Below are 16,242 nucleotides of genomic sequence, written 5' to 3'. Positions count from 1 at the left end.
CTCAAGGAGCAATTATGCTCTTCACTAACAACTGAAAAGACATGACAACATCAGAAAAACTGATTATTCGAGCAGTCTTTCTTACATAAAATAGCTAGCTAATCTCCCTGCTCCAGTCATTGCATACTATTGCAAATGTCCTCCTGAAAGTGAACTTAATTCTCAGTATGGTGGCAGTTTGCTTCTCATCTTTGATTGTTCTCTGTGTTGTCACAGTGATGGTTTGGGGGCTCAGAAATTTTCTTTTTTTGTCTCTGTGGTTGTTCTTGCATTCACTGCTCTTTTTATCCTTTGTCTGATGAAAGTGATGTGCAGGGAAGAGAGCTTGTGTTCTGCTTAGAAGAACAGAGAAATCTCCAATCTCTTCTGCTGCTGTGACTGTTGCCTTTGAGGCAGTCAAGTTTGAGATTCTTCAGGAGTACAACTAGTGATGGGTGCAGCTGCCAGAGCGAGGTCCATTTGCAAGGATCTTATTTTCTTGGCAGCATTCAAACGTTCAGAAAAGGGGGGTGCGAAATCTACCAAGGTAGACTCCCTTTTGAAAATTAAAGTAATAATTCTCAGCTTTTAATTTTTCATTGTATGTTTTTAGGTTGCTGTAACTAGTGCAGTGATGCACTTGAAGTCTTGCTGTGAATAAAAGAAAACACATCTTATTTGCAAAGCCAGGAGTGCATGGTTAGTGTAATCGAGAGCTTAACTCGCTAATTAAATGGCTGTTATTTGTTCCGATCCAGTTATTGCAGAAGAATGAAAGAGATTTAAAAAAAAAAGTATGGAAAAAAAATTTGAAAGTTGCAGTACACTGTTCAGTAGTATCTGTGCCTTTCTCTGTTCACCTTTCCAATATCCTCCTTGGAAAAAAGAGATTGGAGTGAGGGTAAGGGCTCTTTTCCCTGCCTTTTTGGCTCCTGTGCAGGTGTCTGACCTTTCGTAGTGGAAATTACAGCTTGTCCCAAAATTGGGGTGGAATGAGCAGAAGCAGGATTTCCCAGAGGTTAAGTTGAAATTCAGGCAAAAAGACTGATTTTTTTTTTTTTTTTTTTTTTTTTTTTTTTGCCAAGTGGAATTGACTCTTTTAGCTCTTGATAGGGACTTGGAGCCCACTTGGTCTTACCAACCCTTTTGTAAATTCCTAACGCCTCTCGGCAGTAAGGCATGTCTACTCTTTGGCCTGATTGCTCTCCATATTAAAAAAAACAAAACAAAAAAGGCAGTGAGTCATCGGTGTCCATGCTGCCTCCAGGAGGAACATACTGCTGACACTGGCATTTATTCTTCCTTGCTGGGAGAAGCAGGAGGTTGAGGTTGATGATTCCTTCCTCTTGGCTCTGAGGTCTGCTTGTTGTTTTCCAGCATGCTTTTACACTGTCCTCTTTCCTCAGGTCTGTATGTCTGTGTTTGCTGTCCAGAGAGCACTTTGAACACAATGGCTACTTGTTCCTTACTTCTTATTCTCTGTACTGCTTATTAATCTGATTTTGCTGGGGTCTGCATTTTTTTTTTTTTTTTGCTAGTGAGATGTGTGGGGCTTCTGCCCCCTTTTACCTTCCTGTGCCTACACCTCTGCAAGGCATTCCTTTGCTTTGCCTTTGCTTGGGAGTCCCCAGCAGCATCATGCTGCAGTCCTTTCTCTACATTGCCTGGTCTCACTGGGAGGATCATCAATATTTCATCCCCTGCAGGCTATCAGCCTGTTACTTCTCTGTGAACAAGCATTATGGGTTATGTACAAAAATAAGCCTCCTGGTCAATAGTAACAGTGCTGGTACTGCTAAGTAAACTGCATCAGAGCCCCAGGCACACGCAGGCAGAGCCTGGCCCTAAGCACTGCCTCAGTGTGCCGTCACGAGTATATCTGCTGGTTTTGGTTCCCCTCTCCTTCTCTTAAGATTTCTTCACTATTTTCAGCTTAATTATGCTGAACATTACGGTGATGGTTACAGGGAACAGTTCATAATGCTTTCAAGATTTCTCTTCTGATCATGGAGTTAATGGAGAGGGAGTTGCTGTGTGTACAACACTGAGATTGCTGTTTGCCCTGTGAGCTGCTTTGTGTTGAATTTTGCCGTTTTGAAAAGGTTTCTTTTGACTGAGAGGCAGACATGTCTGATGTCAGCAAGTTCAGGTTCTGCAGACACAGGCCATTGAGATGGTGAACCAGTCAACATGAAAGTAGTTGGGATTTTCCATTATGAAAGAAGAGCCAGAGGATGGAATCTTGGTCTCTGCTCAGGTGGCTGTGCTGCCACATCTCTGCTGTGGTTTCTGAAATTGAGCGTGGTATTGCAAGTTCACTGAGGTTGGCACAGTTACCTGTTGAGCTTTGAGCATTCTTTGATATACAGCACTGTCCCTGCTCTGCCATTCCTGTATAATTTGCACTGTATATTTTATTCCTTAAAAAGTTGCGTAGTACCCATTTATGAACAGCCTGTGTGGCAACGTGCATCCTTTTAGTGCTCCTGCTCATCATTTGGTTTTTCACCCTGAGATGTGCTTTCTGATTCTCCCTTGTTCCTGGTCTTAACGTTTCAGTGTAATGAGCTGAGTTTCCCAAACCAGAACCATGGCCCTGCTTTGCTTAGGGAACGCTGCCCCTCTTCTGCAAGGCTTGACCTGCTCCTGGCCTCTGCTCAAGTGACAGCATTCTGGACTTCCTCCACAACTGTTCATTGGTGTTCTGAGCTTCTTCAGTGATGTTATGCATCAGCTATAAATTGTGCCTGCAGGCTCCTCTCCTTCCATGTGCTGCTGATAGCTGGGTGGTGGCAGGCTGCTGAGTTCTCTGCAGGGGTTCCCAAGCACAGTGTACCCTGAAGGGTGCAGAAGATTGTCCCGGATAAAGGCTGTGGTTCTCTGAGGCTCCTCTGTTCTGGATATATTTAAGCAAATAGAATATTCATAGTTTTAGATAAAGGGATAAGAAAGGAAAAAGATTTCACATTTTGACTGCAAATATTTAAAGCCAATGCAGCCTGCTGGGAAGCATGACATTAAATTCCATAACTTTAAAAATATATATATATATATATATATATATATATCCATTTTAGTTGAGTCTACAATATGAAAGATTAGGAGTTAAGAGACAATTTTCATTCATTTTGAAAGTAACATACTTCAAATGTAATCCTTCAGTGCAGCTGCTGCTTCTGCACCTCTCTGTAAAAGGCCTTTCCCATGCTGAAGAGCAATGTAAAGATGTGGGCTGCATGCTAATCCACTTTAAGATGCCAAGCTTCCTTTCCACCCAAGGGAAGCTTCCTCATTGCCATCTCCTAGACAGGTGTTTGACTGTCTTTTATTGTAACACTCTGCAGGTTCAGGTAATATAGGGCTAATATTTAAAATGAAGCCAAAACAGACTGGTACATGTAAAAGGCTGATGGCACTGATGGTGCTGTTGTGGCAGCCGGAAGCTGCAGGAGAGTGCTCCTGTTATCTATGCATGTTGCTGATGGTAGCTGCAGTAATAGCTATGGGTACCTACTTCCTAGGTAGGTACCCATAGGGTACCTAGGAACTGGAAAGCCATCTTGCAGAATGACTTAATCTGAAGATGCTAATAAATTGGTTATGCTGAAATTTTGAGGAATCCAGTGATGCCTGAGCTTTGTTACCATTCATTCACACCAGAGGGATTACTGTGCGGGCATGTTATGTCAACTGTCAGCACTTGGAGAGTTTGGCTGGAATTAACATGAGACTTTACTGTCTCCTTAGCCCCCATCGTGGTCCTATCTGTTCTAGAGCCTTTTCTCTCCCGGTTCTTGTTGCCTTCCTTTGAGAAAAGTGCCTGTGTAGGAAAGCCCTAGGTTAAACCTCCAACATGTCCTGTTCTTCTCTTTCTTTGTGAGAGCATTTCTTACAGTTGGAGCTTCCTGATTTTGAGCTTGCTAAATGATATCCTATCATTCAGAACACATCAGCCATGGCTATAATATGCAATCTGATGCCATTATTCTCTATTCTCTAGAATTCATCTTGCTTTTTTTCCTATCTTTATACAGTGCTGCAGTCTGGATGCACTTCTCACTTGTATTTAGTGACTTATTAAAGTTTATCCAAGTCATGGATTCCCAGCGGATGTTCTGAGCTTTTTTCCTTATTTAAAAACATCATCTAAATTCAAATCAGGAATTAACACAGTTCTGCAAATGACATTCACCTCTCTGTAGAAGGACCTGTATTAATCCTATGCTCTGCAGCAGTGGCATATCAAGCCTTTTTTGGGGACTTCTGTAGGGTTTAAATGAGCTTTACAAAAAGCAGAGGCTTCTGCAGTAGGTAGAACTGACACTGCCTGCTTTGGGCACTGAGTATAAGCGAATCAGAAGGTCTGTGTTAGGGGCTGTGTTAGGACCTGTGTTAGGAGAAGAAGACGGTAGGTACTCTGCAAAAGCTTTCTGGGTCACTTTGTGATGGAGTTAGCAGTTGCAGGAAGGACCTCTGTGCAATTCTGTTCCTAAAAGACTGCTCCACTGCTGAAATCCTGCCTCTGCCAAGCCAGGGATCGGGTCCTTGTTTTGCAGCTCTAAGGGAACTGGTGTGATGCAGAGATCTTTAGTCTGGGACCTGAAATATGAAATATGGTTCCAGTTGATCTTGTTCCCATAGAACATTCTGGAAATCCTTATCTTAATTATTGGAGTTGGTTTTTTGCCTCCTTACTAGTTGTCATCAGCAGTGCATGCTTCCTATATTGCATTGCCTCTGTATGGCTGAGTGTTCCTTCTTAGGCTGAGAAGCTCTAAAGTAGCTCTCAGGACAAGAGAAAGTTGAAATATATCATACTACTCTGAAAAATATGAACCACAAGTAGATATATTGTAAGATCATCTTCAGTCACTGCAAGTGTTGTAGGGCTTTACTATAAACCTCCATAGCTTTGAGCCACCTCCATAAAGTTCTCTGTATCTTTGTCCCCCATAATTGTTCTGAGAATACTGTGATGGTGGAGCAGCCAGCCAGTCTTGTTTTTCTTTGTTAGCTATTTTTATTTTACCTGGGTCATTACTTATCAAAGAACTCTGCTAACATTTGAAATAAACATGTTTAAACATTAATAAGTAGCATAAGAGATGCTCATTTTGATGCTGTGTGGGCAAACATCAGATGATTTCTGGAGTAGAAAAAAGGTGGGAGCATACATTTTCCTTTGTGCTTAATATCCCTCAGTAGTTACTTCCCAGGCAGAAAAGTGAAGAGGAAATCACAGCAATCAAATGCCCGTAATGTTGCCTCAGCAAAAACCCAACTGAGCCAACAAAGGTGTTGGTTCCCAGCAGCAGTACGAACAGTTCCCTATGCACTGCCTGGCTCTGCCGTGTATGAGTGCTGCTGGCAGCCTGGTGCTGCTGAGTGCTGCCTTGAGCCAGCAAAGAGCAGGTTGGTGTTGTGTGGCATCCAGGGAATGAAGCTTTCACTGCTTTATTTGATAGCCTCTTCCAGCTTAACAATTCATGGTGTAAAAAGGCTTTCCTCACCAGCTCTTCATAACCTTCAGCTTTCAACCATGATACCTTTTATTCCGTATTAGAGATAACAAAACTCCTTTTTACACTGTGTTTTTCTTTGTGAAGGAGTTTTACACTGTAATCTCATTACTTCTCAATCTTCCTTTAAGCAGGCTGAACAGGTTGAGCTCCGAATTTCTCATTGAGGCATTTTTCTCCCATCCAGTTATTTTTAAGGCCTTCTTCCATATCCTTCCCATATTATCAACATCCTTTGCAAAGACTGACCCTGGAGGTGTCTCTGATGTACCAGAGTCCACCTCATCAGCTGCAGTGTAAGGGGCTGACATTCTCCCAGCTTGTGAGTTGCATTTCCATTTCATTTGGATGCAGTTTAAGGACAGTGTGCCCTGTAACACGGGGACAATGTGCTGTGAGTTCCTCAGTCTTTCTCCAGAGGCTGTTTGTTACTGGCTTCTGCAGCAGGTTCTGATGCCTTCGCAGTCCTGGCAGTGCACAGCAGTTTCCTCTTTTTGTTGCTTTTTAAGTGATTAAAAAGAAGGAAGAAGCCTGACAGCACAGAGCTGTTCTTGGGGAAAGATGGGCTACTGACTTAACACAGGTATTCCCAGCACTTTTTCTTTGCCGGCTTTCTGGTTTGGTGGCTAAGCTGAAGGTCAGTTCCGTGTCTCCAACCTTGCTGCAGGGGATACTGCAGGGACCACTTGTTATTTTAAATCTCACTATTTTTCAGTTGTCAAATTCCATTAAGGGAGGGTTTATAATTTCATTGGAAAAAGTCAGTGGCTGCACAAAGCCTAACAATGTGAGCTGTTCCGGGATCTGATGAGTGTTTTCAGGCTTTCAGCACATTTATCTTCCTTGATTTTGGCAGTAATGGCAGTTGTGGGGTGTTTTAATCCCTTAGGTCTTGTAAAAGCTCTTCAGGCAGATGTTGTCACGGGCTTCCTCTGTTGAGGGTGAGAAAAAAAGTAACAAATGTCCCATGAATTGATCTGAAGCCACCTCCTAAGCAGGTAAGCATATGGGAACTTGGGTAGTGGTGCTGCCCTGCTGCTCACTGTGTGCCTGGCTCCTGTGCAGTAAACTTTGCAATTTGCAAAGATGCTTGCTCTTCACCTGACATCTCATCCCCTTTCCTGCTCCAGTTAATGATAAAAAGCAACTTTAAGTACCATTATACTTATGTCTTTGAGGCTCTGTGTGACTGAGAAGCGAACTGGGAGGATGAATGTGTCATCACTGGAGTAAACCGTATATTCTGGGGAGTTTTAGCGTTGGTCATGGGGGTTTTTTGTTTCATTTTGTTCTGTTTTTAGTTGTTTGTTTTTTCCCACTGTTGCCATTTCTGGTGGGCCAGCAGATGGAACTACTCACAGGACCTTATTTATCCCTGCAAAACCAGTTGCTGCTGGGGTTGGGTTTGCATGGATTGCTGTGCTTTGGACCTTGTTATGAGCGTAGTGCCTTTCTCATCGGTGTTTGCTTTTGAGATTGTGTGTAATTCATACCTGTTTCATTCAGGCTAAGGTAATTGTGGAAGGTACAGCTCCAAGTTCATATTATCTTCTCTGGAAAAGGAAAATGCAGCTAAAAGCATAAGCAAAAGATAATAAAAATTTTCTTAGGCAAAACAGCAGTAGGTGAAGGCGACCTATGTGCTCCAATGTGTTGCTGTTGCTGCTCTAGCAGCGCTTGCAGCTCTGGAACATGCTGTTGCCCTCTTGCTACCTGAGATCCGACATCAGTAGCAGATGGCAAGAGATGAGACCTGCTTTCTGGGTGTAGTAGGGCAGCCTTAGAGACTTCCCAACGTGCTGCCTGCAGCTTCCTCCACGTGTGAAGCCAGTATTGCTTCAGCCACATGAAGGCTGGATGAGGCCAAATGCATGTTAGCAAGCAGCTGTTTGTGCAGGAATTGCAGCAAACGGGAATGCCTGAGGAGACAGCAAACCTGGTTTCTGCACGGTGCTTCGGGAAGTGCTGTGTGTGTGCTGGGAACCCTTTGGAAATGAATATTTAATGCAGAAATAAAACAATTATATGCATGTGTAAATGCTGCGTTTATCTCCCTGCTGCCCTATAAGGGTTGAGTAGTGATAAGCCCAGGGGGGCTATCATAATTATCACTCTACTGACTTGGCTAATAAAAAATCAATTGCAGTGAGATGGTTTTGGGCTTTCCTTCATATGCGGTGTTGCAAGTGTTTCCTGTTTCAGGCATGTGTCTGCAAGGAATAGGGGTTGATTTTGAGTCCAGCTTTCTCCCAAAAGTGGAACTGCTGAAAATGATGTTTTTGTGAAGCCCTTTGCTCCTTGGCAGTCTGCAGAAACACTGCACATGAGCAGCAGCCACTTCCTTGGCATTTCATGTAGTGTCTTGCACCAGAGCACGAATGGGTTGTAAAGTTTATCTGTGTTCTGAGAGAAGCTTGCCTGTATGGAAAGAGCCAGCTTTGGACCAAGGGCAGCTCAATTTTATAGGAAAATTTCCTTATTCTGTGCCTACAGTTGTCACTGTGAGAATAAAGGTAGCTAATGCCATGCCAGGGAATACAAACGAAGCTTTAACATGTGTGGGAACGTTCTTCCCCAGTGCAGAAGTTCTCCTGTTTTAATACTGCACTGGCTGGTGTTGCAAGTTCCCATCCCGTTGGTGGAGTGGCATCTTTGTGCATGAGGTGTTGCACATCCCCAGGTCCTACAGCCATGGGGCTGAGGGAGATGGGTGGAAATGAAGCTCTAAGAATGAACCAGAGTGTGATATTACCTTTCTGGGAGCCAATGGAGACTGAAGCCTTCATTCAGTATATGTGTTTTCACCAACTTGGTTAGGCAGAGTTGTGTTGGTGTTTCCTAAGGGCAATATATAATTTGCTCATTTGATACACTGCCCTATTCAGACAAATTAGACCTTCTAAACACCAGTCCTATTAATTAGTTTTGACTGCATTGCATTAATTACGGAAGGGGTAGCAATGTTTTAATTATAGAGAATGGTTGCCTAATTTGAGGAAAACAATCAACACATGGTTTCCAGTGAGAGTTTATCTCTGTCTTCAAACATGGTTCTTAAGGCATTACCATAATCTTGTGGTGGCAGTAATTATGTCTATTAACTGGTGGGAAGGAGTCATAAAAAGGTGCAAAATTAGCACCAGGGAGCACAATCTTGGTTTTGTACATTTCGTGAGGATGGGGTGCCAGTGTGGCTGTGTCCCAGGCTGGTACGGGTGGTGGATGCAGATAGGCTGGCTGAGTGAAGCAGGGCTGTCCCCTCCTCCCATTCGTTAGAAATGTGACAGAGCAAATCACTTAATTGCTTCAGTAAGAGTTGGGGCTTTAAATACCTGAAGTCACTTGGGCTCAGTTCCCACAGCTTCGCTGCCTGCCCAGACAATGCTGTGGTGTTCTAGGATTGGGAGAAGTCTCTGCTTCAGCCCCTGGCAGGAGCTATGAAATCCACACCTGTAGGTACTGTAAGGAAGCGCAGTGCTAGCAGGGTAATGGAGCACTTCCATCTTTGCTGGAGAAACTAGGCATCTCAAACATGCTGAGTGGTTTTGAGGCTGAGTACAGTTTTGGCTGCAGTCAAGCTGCTACCGCCTTCGGCCAGCTTCAGACCAGCTCCATTTGGGCAGCTCGGCTGGGAAGGTCCTGCTGCCTGGGCAGGCACCTGTGCAAATGGGCATGTTGCAGAATGCTTGCCTTCCCTGGGAAGCGGTCTGTGGGGCACATAGCAATGTGTTCATTTGTTGCAGCCCAGACAGAGGTGGTGATCCCTTTACTGCCCTGCACGTGTCCTGAAACCGTCTTAACGTACCGTATCATGGCACTGTAGAAAGTCAAATCTCTTTTTAGCCTGTCTTCCTAAGGAGGCTTATGTGATCGTGCTGTTTATATCTTCATCCCTTCCTTGGGGACCTTTTGACCCCGTGGGCCAGAATCAGACAAATGCATCAGCAGAAGGTGTTGATGATAGTGCTGGCCATGCTGCAGGGACCACGTGGGCACAGCCACAGATCTGCTTGGCTGGAGCCTGCTCTGCTGCACACAGCGACTAGGGACTAGCAGAGGGCTCATCACAGCAGCAATGGAAAGGCTTTCTACAGCATTGTGAAAATGGGCAACAATCGGAAGAAATGGGGAAGTTGCATTCTAAATTTTTGCATGGTGTATGTCCAGAGAACACAAAAATTACAAGGATCTCAATAATGAATGTTGTTTTTCAAGACTGCATACCTTGGGAAGGTGGGACGCAGAATCTCTAATTTCTGTTATTTACAAATATTCTCCAGCGAATTTGACATTAGAGAAAATATAGAATGAAGCTGAACCCACAGGTTCAGGCACAGGGAAGTTGATTGAAGCTGTGTGCACGTATATCTACACGTGCATTGATGTGTACATGCACCTGTGTGTGTTTGTATACACAGGCATGTGCTGTGCAGAAGTGTATTTCAAGCCGTGCTCGTGGCAGGAGAGTCATTGTCTTCATTCTTGAGCCTGAGAGCAAGTGAGAGGAGAAATCTCACGTGGAGCTTCCTCCTGGGAGGAGGCAGGTATGTTTGGGGTAACTTGGCAGCTGAACAAGGCCTGGCTGAGATTCTAAACCTGGGAGCTCATTCAGGCCTCGTGCCTCTTTCCTAGGAATACAGAAGTGATCCCCGCAATCTCGCCTGACTGAGGAAAGCAAAACCACACCCTCTGGGTTATATCTCATGAGTAAAACACTCGCCTAAACTGAAGTCTCTCAGCAACAACCTCAATAAACTAAATCCCTCCCGGGGAGAAAAAGATAATCATATGAAGAGGCCCGATATCCCCCTGCTGTGCATCTGTCAGTCAGCTGCCCGCAGGGAAAAGCGGCTGTGCCATGATAACCCTGTGCAGAGGGAAGGGGAGCAGATGGGCGGGGGATTAAAGCTGCAGCAGGAAGAGGGGAATTGGGACCGGCAGTGCTGGCAGCCCTGGTCGCTGCGGGTTTATGGGGGGGGTATGGGGAATGGAGCACAACTAGAGGCTGCCTGTCCTGCATGCTTGGTTACAGTGGGATGTGCATTAGGGACTGGAAAGTGGAAACAGACATCTGATCTGCTTCACATAAGAGCTCCCGCTCCTCTCCTGTGACTAGGGTGGACATCACTCCTGCATCCATGCTCCAGGGGCTGCCACACACCTCTCACTAGTGCTCAGCCCCAACATGCCATGCCCAGCAGCCTTTCCCACTCTTCAGCTTTGCCTTGCAATCTCAGTCCCGGCTCCACCAAGCCCCTTCTTGCCCATCCTGCACCTCCTCATCTCCTGGAGGGTCAGTAGCTCCTCGAGGAGATAAGGAGACAGATGTCTGCTGACAGAAGCTCTCCCTCTTACTTAGAGGAGATGATGCACCGCCTCTATTGTAGCCACAAGAAACAGGTCTCATATTGCTGTTCCACATTAATTAGGAAGAAGTAGGAGAATTTAGGAGTACAATCTGTTGTGGCAGGTCCCAGGTGTGCATGGATGGGAATGAAAAAAGAGTTAAGCAGTAGTTGTGTCTGAATGCCTGATGGAGGCACTCTTCTGGTAACACTGAGAGATTTTAGTATATTAAGGGGGAGGAAAAAAGAAACTTCTGACTTGAGCCATCAGAGCCATCAAAGAGCCTTCCTGCAAGCATGGCTGAGTTTTGCGATTTGGATCTGTGATGCAGGCAGGTGATGGTCAGCAGTTACTGCCTGCCTGCTGAACAGATGCACAGGCTTAGCCAGCATGGACCGTAATACAGATTTCCAAAATTTTTCACTTAGCTGTGATTATTCTTTGAGATGCGTGGATTACAGTAGGGAGCACATGGGACATTTCCATGCCTGTTTGTCATGACCAGCATGCATGGCTGAGGGAAATGGCAAGCAGAAGGTGCACCCCCTGGTACAGACTTGTTTGGGTGACATGCAGAGGTGTCAGTATGTATATGAATGTCTGATGGCACACCTCCTGCTGTGGGGCGCTGCTAGTGAGATCTGCTGTAAATGTTTTGATGACATAGCAACCACAGCATCACTGGTTTGCCTGATTCTGGCACAGTTTTCCTGCTCTCACTGTCCTGAACGCAATTAGTTGTATTTCTGCATAGCTTACACAAACTATTGAAATACCTTGATTAAGAAGTTGTTCATCTTGGTGTAATTTTTACAGCCGTATGAACGCAGATGTCTATTGCTGGTAGTTAAACAGATCCACTCGCAGAGTATTTGATGTACTAAACCAGCATATGTGAATTGCTTTTTGTATAAGGCGTGTAGCTGCTTCTCTGCATGGGTTTGTAACAAGAAGGGGTCATCTGTCGGACATCGTAATTTTCAAGATAGAGCAGAAAAGAAAAATCAGTTAGTGTTTATATAGGCAGAGCTGAAAATTTTTGTTGCTGATTTCTAGGGCACAGTTCTGAGCTCACTGCAAACACCATATTTCTGGTAATTAAAACCACTGCCTTCTCAGGAAGAAGTAAAATATCCTAAAAAAATAGCATATAATGTCAGCAAAAAGGCAGTGAACCAAGCTCTCGGATGCCTCAACTCCTCTTAATATTTTGTTTGCGTTGGTTTTTGGTTATGTTTTTTTAGGCCTTGGATTCTTAGGGACCTTTCAGGTAACAGTGGCAGTTGCTTCTGTGTACACCTACAGTGTACTCTGACCAGCTTGATGGTGGTGACCTGCCTTTGCAGTGATCTGCAGGGCCATGTGTGTGGCTCATCAAGGTGTCACTGAGAATGAAGACTGCTGAAAATATTCTCCTGCAATGTCCTTTTTGTATGTCCTTATGTGTGTGTGATTTATACAAGCACTTTATTGAATCCTTTCATTCCTGAATATTTTCACCCTTCCTACACTAACTCTGCAGTCTTCATGAAACTTAATGGGAAAAAAAATCCTAAAGGTAGATGTTTTTCTGCTTGGAAAATCTTTGAAGCTAGAATTTACCCTGCCTTGATTTTCCTGCAGTTTTCCTGGTTGACTTTGCTCATGGAGATGAGTCTTCCAACTGTCCATTTTCCTGCTGGCACGTGTGCCAGATTTTGGTACTTGAATAACTGAGTTATTCACTCTAGGAGTTTCTGGACTGGCTTTCTCATTATTCTCATGTGGTTTATTATTTTTGGCTTATTAACTCTGATAGGTGTTAAATTTAATTATAAGAAATTGAACTTGATTATTTAACCTTAATTAAGGCACTGAGTCTCCATTCCTCAAATTACTTGAGAAAGTATTACAGTATTTCCTTTCTGTATAACCTACATTAAGGAGTGTCAGCTGAACACTGAAAAAGAAAGGGAGGGCTCGTTGCTTTCCTGAAGTGCATGTTAGTGCAGCCTGGTGTCACAGGTGGACATGCTGCAGTGGAAGGAGTGCTGCACCTATGGGCTGCCCCACACACCTGCTGTGTGACCCACATTTGGGCACGTGGGCAGCCCTGCTCCATCTTAAACACTGGCAGTGCTGTGCCATAATAAAAGCCTGCAAACGGGATTTCTTATTTGAAAAATAGCCTTCCCAGTTCGGGATTTTGGGGTCTACTTATTGTCTCATTCAAATCATCTCATGCCAAGCGTGTGGGAGGGACGTTTTCCTTGAGTGTGGCTTAAGTTTCAGCTGGAGTGTACGGGCTCTCTAAACCAGTATTTTAAAGTTATAGTCCATCTTAATTAATTACTTGGAGTGAATGATCCATCTTTACTGAGTGGAACATGTGACAGTTACTCTGCCTTGGTGAAAGGAAAAATTAAGAAGTGAATAAAACTACAGGGCTTTTGGGGAGTTGGGGTCCCTCAGCTCAGGTAGTTGGGCAGAAGGGAGATTCTGGAGGTGGCTGTGGTGGGGACTCTCACACTGACAGCTCTCAGGGATGGGCCATCCTCCCACAGTTCTGTGGCTGTGAATTTTTAGGATGCTCTGAAGCAGGTTTATCCATGACTGTGTGTGCCACAAGCTTTCTCAATTCTATTTCTTGTATCAATTCCTCTGTTTATTGTGCTAGATGTTTCCCAAGTGCTTTCTCCAATGCTTGTGTAACATTCACTGTTTTTCTTATGTTGAAGCATCCAAAGGAAACAAATACGAAAATTAAGTAGAGCATTTTGTACCTACGATAGAGTTCCTCCCTTAGTCTGATTAAGCCTGATAATTAATCTGGTCTAAATCTTGAGTTTGCCTCCCATGACACCCGGCAAACTGCTGCTTCCCACCCCATATGATCACATTGAACTTAATTAGCATGTGGGGAATGTGCTAGAGAGCTTTGCATTTGTCCAAGTTAAAGTGAAGCACAAACATGTGGAATTTCTCCCTAAAGTAACACATTGCTTCTAAGGAAATGAGAAAGTGATGTAAAATGCATGGCTGGTTGGTTCTCCAGTTGAGTAAGAAGTGGTTTCTGAAGGACATGAATTATGCAGTAAGTCATTTTTAATATTAGTTTCACTGATGCTTTTTAAAGTGGCTGTGGCATTCTGAAAATATTCTGAATGCAGCCATAGCAATGGCATTCTGAAAATATGTTACATAGTCAAAATTTATGACAAGAGCTACCCCCCCAAAAAAGACACTTACCTTCTTGAGTAAACCAGTGGCAAATTAAGCAACTTCTTGCCTTGGAGAAAAAAGTCAAGCCTTGGTCCTGTGAGCTTTGGTACTTGCATTGCTTTAAGCATAGGGTTAGTCTTATGGGTAAGATCAGGGTGTAAACCCCCTCAGCCTCAGACCTGAGCTGTATCGCTGAATTTGTGACCTTCCTGTGCAATGCTGATATGAGGAGAGGTGGATTCAGAGGTCTGAAATCAAATCCAGACTCTGAGGGAGATGTAGACAAATCACCATGCAATTAGATGGCATTTATCCAGATCTTTTCCCCGCTCTGCAGTGTTTGTGTAGGAGGTGAGTCCCCCCGGGAAGGACTGCACCGCATGTGCAGCAGATGCAGCTCTTGGCCGGTCACATTAGCTAAGTAAATTTTGTAATGACTGGGATGGGTTTGGCTCTTTGACATCAACTAAACTAAGCTCCTCAGAAGAGATGAATCAGCATAATTCCTTGGTGTTGCTGAGGTTGTTGGTGCTAAGAGATACGGTTTGTAAATGTATTAAAAAAAAATCCTATGTGATGCCAGCAAATAACCAAGCAAAAGGTATTCTGGGCCAAATTTAGCAGTTATTTGAGCTTCAGTGATGTGCAAAAGCCTTGTGTCAACTGCAAATTTTTCCCTGTCTGCACAAGCAGTCTTTTTGCCCAGTGTTCTGAGTTTTTCCCTGTCCGTAGAAATTCCATTGCTCACTGAGTTGATTGTTGCTGCTCAGTGGTTGAGTTGTCCGTGTAACTCAGGTGAGCTCCTGGCGGCTGCTGGGAGGCTGAGGTGTAAGCAGTGGGGCCTCATCCTGCAGGGTGCAGGAGTCAGTATTGGTTTGATGATGGAGCTAGAGTCATGAATCTTGCATTGGCCAATGGTGTAGGGCATGTTGGGTTTGATGCTGCCAGAACCAGAGACGCGTCTCCTCTCTGTTAACTTTGGTGAGTATGAAGTGTGCTTCTCTGTTCTGGGATCTTGAGCAGAAAGCCTGGAAGGATGGCCATCTTTCTTGGCAGAGGTGCAAGGAGAAGCTTGAGTTGTGCTGCCAAAGGATGGCTAGCCTAAGTCTCAGCCTCAGTTTCTGTGGGTATTTCAGTGTTAAAAGGAGATACATAGACATCAATACTGTGGTGATGTTAAGCAAATTCCTTCTGAAGGTCCTCTTCTGAATCTCTGCTTTGGATAATACCCTGAAGAGATCTGGACCTGCTTCTCCCACCCTAGCTGAGCTGTGTAACCATGCAGCCTCTTGACATGGGAAGATTGTCATCACCCTTTTCCTTCCTCAGTAGTTTTTATAAATAAAGCCTGCATTTTTGAACAGCTAAATCTGCGTGCTGAATTCAACCCAAGGCCAGAAGTAACTTCAGATCCTCCAGAACTGTATTTATGACAAGTACACTATTTCTGTTTTCATCAGACATGTGACTGATATTCCTGTTGGTCTCTCTTGGCTTCTTTTCCATAACTGTTTTCTGATTGTTACCAACAGGAGTTCTTTCTGGCTGGGCTGAGTGCTTGCCCTCACAGGAGACATTTCTTCAGCCTGCAGCAGTGGTGAGCTCCAACACACGCTGGTCCCGTGGTTTTCAGTGCTGTGGGATGAGACCTCCTGGTCAGCTCAGCCCCAAGGTGGGTCCCTGCTCAGCTATTCCTTCGTGATTTCCCCAGGGCCTTTGTCATGTATTTCTCCTTGTTTGCCATGTCTGTCCTTGCTCACAGCGCACCCTCCTGCATATCCAGATCAGCCATGGGTTTCTGGATGTCAGCTGCCGTAAGTGGTGTTTCTGTTTTGAAAGGGAAGGTATTTAGTGGCAAGGAGAACATTTACTGGTGGAGAGTTCTAGCATCTGCAGTCTCTGCTTGGGTTTCTGGTAACAATTTCAATATCTTTGCCATAATAATATTAATTTAAACAGGTACTGTTGAGTGAAGGACAATTATAGAGTGTTGGATTTTGTTTGCCTAATATTCACTTCAGGCTGCCAGTGAGAGTCATTCTGCTGATATTTATGGTATTACAACTGAGGGACTCCTTTTAAATCAACAGCAGTAACACAATGTGAAATGAGAGCAGCGTTTGGTCTGGCACCCAGCACAGCTCCCGACGGTTTGCTCTGATGCTGTAGGTGGTTGCAGTGTTTTTTCCACTCTTGC

General features: G+C 44.3%; 1 protein-coding gene across 2 annotated transcripts in view; it reads left to right on the top strand.

The window, feature by feature from the left end:
• PAK5 (p21 (RAC1) activated kinase 5) overlaps positions 1 to 16,242 on the top strand; it is a 103,069-nt gene that overhangs the window by 27,569 nt on the left and 59,258 nt on the right. For both annotated transcript variants that reach the window (XM_042818299.1, XM_042818292.1), the window contains exon 2: positions 15,578 to 15,717. The gene's annotated coding sequence lies outside the window, so the exon portion shown is untranslated. The remainder of the gene's footprint in view (positions 1 to 15,577; positions 15,718 to 16,242) is intronic.

The sequence above is a fragment of the Centrocercus urophasianus genome, unplaced genomic scaffold (genome assembly GCF_019232065.1).
Source record: "Centrocercus urophasianus isolate 14NV4802_14NV808 unplaced genomic scaffold, USGS_Curo_1.0 seq_10, whole genome shotgun sequence".
Lineage (NCBI taxonomy): Eukaryota > Metazoa > Chordata > Aves > Galliformes > Phasianidae > Centrocercus > Centrocercus urophasianus.
This window is presented reverse-complemented; position numbering and strand designations above follow the sequence as displayed.